Raw genomic sequence first — 8,549 nt, forward strand, 5'->3', positions numbered from 1 at the left:
GAGATGTGCTCTGGTTCCTTATTATAAGACATACCTTGATGCTGACCAAGGTGCCTTGATCCTGACCGCTGAAGTAGCTTCAAAGATGCTTGGCAAGTGAGCCAGGAGAACCTCTCGCCTCAGTCGTCTCTTAGCTTTGTAGAAGGACGCTACCTCCTCTTTCTTTTGAGGCTACTTTGGGAAGGTCCCATCTCTCCCCCGGACTTCCATCAAGTTTGGGGAGGAGAGAGATGACTTTTATCTCCCACCTACCCCAATCCCAACAGTGACAGTAGCAGCTATAAGTACTTAGCAGCTCACAAGAGCTTTGGCTCTGAAGTCAGAAGACCTGAGTTCAATACTTGCCTCTGACACTGCTTTGCCCACTGACATTGGATCTCAGTTTCTGTACACACTAATCAATTAGTAGACTTTTCTTAAGCACCTACTATGTGCCAGGCACTGTTCTAAGTGCTTTTGGACTAGATGACCTCTGAGCTTCCTTCCCACTCCAGAGCTAGGATCCTACGAGCTCCGGGCTCTCCTAGGGAAGCCTGAAGCCGATCTTCACGTCCTCAGATGCCATTACTTAGAGTTACTTTTCTGGAGCATAGTCAGCAACCACCCATCCTAAGAGGCAGAGCTTTCCAGAGTTAGCAGCTACTTCATGAGCTCCAGGGTTCTTGAGTCTCCGCTTGCATCTAGCCCAGGTGAAGGTGTTTTGTACAATGGCAATTCTTTGAAGACGAGAAGACCACCAATAGAACCATCCTTATCCTGATGTGACTCAAGAGGCACGCCTGGCTGGCCAGAAGATTTGGACTTGGTGAGTTGCTCAGATAGTACAGGTCCAAGATGAATGTGGATTATCTGCCTAGCAGTCCCACAAAGATGTCTCTACCTTCTTGGGTCAAGTTATATTATAATATATGATATATATTATTATATAATATGTATTATATTATAATCCCGATTTTATGGTCAAAGGATATGAACAGGCAGTTCTCAGATGAAGAAATTAAAGCCATCTATAGTCATATGAAAAACGCTCTAAATCCCTACTGATTAGAGAAATGCAAATCAAAACAACTCTGAGGTACCACATCACACCTATCAGATTGGCCAAGGTGACAAAACAAGAAAATGATAGATGTTGGAGAAGATGTGGGAAAATTGGAACACTAATGCATTGTTGGTGGAGTTGTGAAATGATCCAACCATTCTGGAGAGCAATTAGGAACTATGCCCAAAGGGCTATCAAAATGTGCATACCCCTTGACCCGGCAATAGCATTTCTAGGGCTATATCCCAAAAAAATCATACAAATGGGAAAAGGACCCACATGTACAAAAATATTCATAGCAGCTCTTTTTGTGGTGGCAAAGAATTGGAAATTGAGGGGATACCCATCAATTGGGGAATGGCTGAACATATTGTGGTATATGAATATAATGGAATACTATTGTGCTATAAGAAATGATGAACAGGCTGACTTCAGAAAAACGTGGAAAGACTTGTATGGTCTGATGCTGAGTGAAGTGAGCAGAACCAAGAGAACATTGTACACAATAACAGCCACATTGTACGATGACTAATATTGATAAACTTAACCCTTCCCAGCAATACAAGGATCTAAGACATCTCCAAAGGCCTCATGATGGAAAATGCTATCCACACCCAAAGAAGGAACTATGGAATTTGAATGCAGATCGAAACATACTATTAGCTATTTTTTTCTCTTCTGTTGAGTTTTGTTTCCTCTTTCTGGTGGTTCCTCCTATTGGTTCTAATTTTTACTTACAACATCACTAATCTGAAAATATGTTTATTAAGAATGTATATATATATATATATATATATATAATATATATATATATATATAGCCTATATCAGATTGTGCGCTGTCTTGGGGAGGGTGGTGGGGAGGAAGAGGGAGAAAAATTTTAAACTCAAAAGCATATGAAAGTGATTGTTGATAAATCAAAATAAATTGATTAATAAAAAAAGAAACAATTGTGGCAAAACTAAAAAGAAATAATAATCCCCATTTTACAGATAAAGAAACTGAGGCAAGCAGAGGTTAAGTGCCTTGCCCAGCATCACATGACTAACGAGTGTGTGAGCTGAGTTAATGATGAATTAATGTTTTTTGTTTTAAGTATTCATAAAGGTTTATTTATAAGTTTTTTTTATAGTAAAGATATTCCTTTTGTGGTGGAGGAAATAAATAGCTGTCCTATACTTGATATATGTTTTATACATTATGTGCCTTTTATAGAAGGTAACTTGGTCAGTCCCTTTTGGGGAGACCCTAGATGTGCACCATGACTAAGCTTTGTTTTAGAGATTCCCACCCACCCCCAAAGCTCTACTCCAGGGTGGAAGCATAATGACCCAGAGAGATGAGAGAAGACTAATGACCTTTCTTTGGGGTCAGGCTGCCCTAGAATGAATCTAGACTCCAAGTGACCCAGAGCAGGTGGCCCCTGGTGGGAGGGAGGGACCTTACACCTAGACCAGGAGTCACATACATAAATACAAAATATTGTAAATAAAAAATACAAAGAAATGCAAAGGAATGCCTTGGATTAAGATGACACCATTCTTCAGTTCCCACATCTTCAGAGGCTTATGCACTTGGGCAAGCAGCTAGGTGGTACAATGGATAAAATACTGGACCTGGAGTCAGGAAGACTTGAGTTCAAATCTCAGCCTTAGATGCTCACTAGCTGTGAGACCATACACAAGTTATTTAACCTCTGCATGCCTCAATTTTCTCATCTATAAAATGGGAATAACTATAGCACCTAATTACATTGTTGTAAAGGTGCAATTAGATAATATTTGTAAATTGTTTCACAAACCTTAATGGACTAACTGATTTCAATATTTAGAAAGTTCCTTAGCAGCAATGATTGATTCAAGAGTCATCAGGGGAACTTTATTTACTAGCTCAGTGACTCTGGGTAAGTCACTCTCCAAGCCTCCAAGTTTCCTCATCTATAAGATAAGGGAATTGAAACAGAGAGCCTCTAAGGTCCCTTTCAGCTCTAAATCTATGATATTCTAGCAATCAAATGACTGGACCAGAAATTTCAATGAACTTGAATGCCGCGCTCCAAGGAGTCCCGGCCCACACATGCCTCTTCCAGTTCTCTTGCGGTCTGATCCTTCCTGGTATGGCCACTGGGTCTTTCTTTCTAGGCATCACCTACAGTTGGCTAAATGAACCAGCCAGCTGCCTTCGTGCCCAGAAGACAGTGGCAGCTCCCCCAGGGTCCAGCAGGATGGGAAACCTTCACAGAACAAATCCCCTTGAATTCAGTCAAAGGGCCATACTTGAGGACCTAGAGGATCACAAGTTCCTTGTTCCTGGTCCAGACTGTGCCCAAAGCCCCCTAATCCATCAAAGCCATCCATGTTCTGTGATGCTCTCTCAGTGTGGAGCACGCAGCTCACATCTATGGTGGCGAGTCTGGGAGATGTACAAGGCTCTATTTGCTGAAGAATTGGAAAGAAAATCAATGAGAACATTGTAGCCAAAGCAGTTTCGGAAGGAGCCCAGCCTGCCCAGAAGTGAATATTACTCGGGACTAAATTGTTTTTCTCATCGGGTAGTTTGTTCTAAAAAGTCAGGTCTAGCCTCCCCGCGAACCCCATAAGTCTTTCAGTTGGACTGGAAACTCCACATTTTTCCTTTTTAGAAAAATGTCAAAGACATTCCTCTGTTTCATTATTCTCTGTTGTTTCTACTTTTCCTGCTGGTAAATTGCTAGCAGAGGGAGGCCAGATTCTGCCGCCTTCAGGGGCTCATGCGCCAGGCCCAGGCTGGACGCCGGCCCAGACTGTCTGGACTGGGCTCAGCCCTGGACAGCCCTGTTGTTTGACTTGGCCAGCAATGGGGATTCTTCTCTGCCGACCCCCCCCTCCCCACCAGCCCCAGGAGGCCAGGCCGATTTACAGCACTGACCCCTGGAGAGGGAGGCTGGGCCAGATGGGCCCCCTCCTCCCAGTACCCTCACTTGTCTTAGCAGGCACTGACTCCCTCTCCATCTGTCTCAATTGTCCCCTTTTTCAGTTTCTATTCCTTACTAGATTTCTCTCTGTCCACCTCCATGTCTCTCTGAGCTTATCTCTTCCGCTGGGTCTCTGTGTCTCTGTAGGAATTCTGCTCTGGCTCTCTGTATCTCTCTTTCCATGTCAGCATCTCCAGGCTTTTGTTCTCTGTCTCTCTATAGGCTTTTCACGACTGCCTCTCGCTGTTTCCCTGCCTAGGTTATGTCTCTCTTGGTGTCTCTGGGCTTTTGCTTGGGTCTCTCTGTAGGTGTTTGTCTCTGGCTCTTTGTCTTTGCATCTCTGTCTCTCTGTATCTGACTTTTTTGGTCTTGTTCTGCTCTGTCCCTCTTTTTAGATCTCTCTTCTCTATCCACATCTACCTGTGTTCCTTCCTCCCCCATCTCATTTTTATGCTTATTTTGTCTTCTATATACTTCTTCATTCTCTCTCCACTATCTCTCTCCTTTCTGCCCCTATCTCTCTTTCCTCCCTCTCTCTATTTCTCTCCCTCTTTGGCCCTGTCTCTGATTCTGTATATGTCTATGTCTCTTTCTCTCTGTATCTCTCATCTCTCTATCTCTCTCCTTTTTATCTCTGTCTATCTCTGTATCTCTCATCTATCTGTGAGTGTCTCTTTCTCCCTTTTTATCTTTATCTGTTTCTCTCTGTTTCTGACTCTTTGTCTCTGTCTGTCTGTCTGTCTGTCTGTCTGTCTGTCTCTCTCTCTCTCTCTCTCTCTCTCCAAATCTTCTCCTTTCCCATCCTACTCCTACCCTTCCTCTTTTTCTTGGGTCCTGACATTATAACAGTCTCTTAAATGCTATGATTGTATGATCCCATGATTCCAGTCTCTCACTGAGCTGAGGGGATAGACATTCCTGAAGATTCCTGAAAGCTGGGTCAGCAATGCTACAAAAACAGATGTTTTTCCCCATCTTCGTGTGATTTGAAGCAGCCTAAAAAAAATGACAAGAACCCTGAATTTGAGGTGACCTAGTCTGACTATGCCACTGACCAGCTGTGTGCCACTGGATATACTCTCTGAGTCTCGCTCTCCCAATCAGTAAAATGGGTATAGTAAGATTTGCACAATCTCTTTTATAGATAATTTCAAATTCACCTTTCAAAAATACTTCTTTGTTGCAAAGTATTGTGCTAGCCCCTGAAAGTCCAGAGATTAAAGTGGCACAGTCGCTGTTCTCAAGGAGCTTACATTCTCCAAGAGAAGGAGAGCAGGAGGGAAAAGAAATGCTCATGGCAACAAAGCTAAGCTTTGAAGGAAAATCGGGATCCCGAAAGGCAGCACTGAAGAAAAACTGCACTCTAGGCATGGAGACCGATGGAATGCGCAAGAGTCTAGCCGGGCTGGAATGTAGTGTTAGTGATGGTTAATAACGGGAGATGAAGCTGGAAAATGAGAGGGGCATTCCGAGGGTACAGAGACGTGGTCCCTGCCCAACGACACACAGTGCAGACCCGAGACACAAACGGCCCCCTAGTCACCTGACTCCCAGGTCAATTGGTGCTCCCCACACTTTAGAGAGCAAAGAATAAACGATTGTTATTAGTTGGACTTTAAAAACTCAGCAGATCTCAGGAACACAAGCATCTGGGGGAAGGACTCTATTTGGAAAGACTGGAAAGCAATTTGCCAAAAGAAAAAAAAATTGATTTTGATCAGTATTTTTATACTACATAATGAGGAAGCAAATGAAACAGGAAAGGGAATACATGAAGAAAAAAAATATTGAAAGAGAACAGAAGGAAATACCTTTCACAGCTATTATTAGTGGGAGAACTAACTAGAGAAGGACTAAGGAATATAAAAATAGATAATTTTGATTTTATAAAATGTAAAAATTCTTACACAAATAAAAATCAATGCAATTAGAATTTAAAAAAAAAAGAAACTAGTGATTGGTGAAAACTCTGTGACTAACATACTTGATAAAAGTCTGACATCCAGAATATATAGGGAATTGATAAAACAATGTTGGACTGAGAGTTATTCCACAATGTATCAATACATCATTATTAATACGTTTATTTAATTAATATATTATATAACAATGTTATTATAAATGTATTAGTAGATTAAAATAACAATATATCAACATGTTATTAATATATTGATTTAATGTTAATATGGAACAATATGTCGATGTATTATTATACACAGTATAAACTGTTAATATAGTATATTATATATTGTTATACTTACATATAATTATTAAAAGATATACATAAACTGTTCAAAAGACAAAATGCAATCAGCAACCATATGAAAAATGCTCCAAATCACTACACAGAAAAGCAAGCTAAACCACTCTCAGCTTTCACCTCACTCTCATCAAATCGGCATGCACAGATTTAGAGAATCCTTCCCAAATGTTCACATGGACTATTTATGCCCGACCTGCGGTAGAGCATTCCAAGCTCGTATTAGTCTGATCAGCCACAATCAGCCGTATTGTAACTTCACTCTAGCACAGTGACATCATTTTGGTCCTTTTGGAGAAGGAAGGAAAATAACCAACCGAGCAAATCGGCAAAGAAGATGCCACATGACGGTCGAGGTTGGCAGGGCTGTGGGAAGATAGGTACAAGACGTTGGTAATGAGCCATGAATTCATCTGAACTCTCTAATAAACAATCTGGAATTATGCAAAAAAGACACTAAATTGTGCACACCCTTTGACCTAGAGATGCTGCTGCTACGTATATATGCCAAGGAGGTCAATAACAGGAAAAAATGTCCCACATATGCCAGGATATTCATAGTAGTATTTTTAACGTGGAAAAATCTATAAACAAAATATAATAATAATGATAACTAGAATTATATAATAATGATTTCCAAGTGCTTTATATGTGTGAACTCATTTGATCCTCACAACTGTGATACTGCTATCATCATCCTCATTTTACAAATGAGTAAACTGAGGCAAAAAAGAGGGGAAGTGACTTGTCCAGTGTCCCACAGCTAGCTAATAAATGTCAGAGGTAAGATTCAAACTCACGTCTTCCTGACTTCAAGTCCTGAGCCCTGTCTGTTGTACCATTTGGCCACCCATTCATAGGGGAAAATCTAAACGAATTGTGGAATGTCAATGAAATGGAACATTATGGTACCCCAAGGAACAACAAATATCAATCAGTCAATTAACAAGCATTTGTTAAGTGTCTGCCATGTTCCAGGCACTGTCTCTGGTACTGGGAACATAAATAATGAGGAATGTAGAACAAGATGGAAGGACTTCGTGCAGAGTGAAGAAAGTGGAACCAGGAAAACCCTTGAATAATGGTGTAAAAGTAGATGTCATTCAAGGAGAGCGACCAATATGGGTTCCAGAGAACTGGCCCAGCTCTTAGTGCCTGACACCTAGTAGGTGATTAAGAAGAAAATGTTTCTTCATGGACTGATTGGTGTAGAAATATCAACATTAACCTCTAAAAAGTGGGGAACCACGGGTGCAAAACGTTGAATACGCTGTACTTTATGGCTACTCTATCAACTGGTTTTGCTCAACCATTTTCAGTTTTAGTATCTTTTTTTTTCTAGTTGAAAGGATTTTAGGTGGGAAATGATGGTTGATATAAGAAACAAAATGCATTAGGAAAATATTTTTAAACTTCCAGATCAAGCTGGCTGGGTAAATTGGGGGCCAAGTCCAGGGAGGGAGTAAGCATTAAAGTGCCCGCTATATGTCAGTATTTTACAAATATTATCACCCAGAGTGCTGGGGTGGACAATGCCCCTTAACTGATCAGAGAGGACTTATCTGGAGTCAGTCTTTCCTTGACTATGCAGGACCCTTAGCTTTCATTTTCAGTGAAAGTCTTTGTCTGCATTGAGAGGCAACTGTTAGGGGAAGGAGCCCTAGGCTAGGATTTAGGATACATAAGATGGACTCCCCTGACAATCCACCAATTTACTGGGTGACCTTAGGATAACTACTTCCCCTCTCTGGGCCTCCAAAGCAGGTCAGTAGCTTTTTCCTGAGTGCCTGCCGTGGGCAAGGTTGCCGGATGAGGGGATTGGACCGTATGATCCTTAAACGTCGCTTCCAGCCCAAACAGTCTATGACTTCAATTACTCGTAGAAGCCAGAGTGGAGCTATGCTCCGAGAGCAAACACAGTCTACCAACGATGCCCCAGCAGCATTCAGGAACGTGGGAAATCACACACAAATGGTGAGAAATAAAAGGCTTTATTGACTCCGAGGCGGCTTCCCACGGACAGTTTGATTTTTTTCTCATCCCCTGCTGTCTGCATCAAGTAGGAGGCTGCAGACTTAGAGACTAATAGGGGAACAGGGTAGGCCTGAGACCTCTCTGGAAGAGAGAAAAAGCCTGTGGAGAGTCATGGTGTTATGGGATATTAGAGCTGAGAGGGGCCTTAGAACAGGGGATGTTAGAGCTGGGAGGGTCCCTAGAACAGGGTATGTGAGATCTGGGAGGGGCCTTAGAACAGGGAATGGCAGAGCTAGAAGGGGCTTTAGAACAGGGAATGT

Source organism: Vombatus ursinus, unplaced genomic scaffold (assembly GCF_900497805.2).
Source record: "Vombatus ursinus unplaced genomic scaffold, bare-nosed wombat genome assembly UNPS02001287.1, whole genome shotgun sequence".
Taxonomy (NCBI): Eukaryota; Metazoa; Chordata; class Mammalia; order Diprotodontia; family Vombatidae; genus Vombatus; species Vombatus ursinus.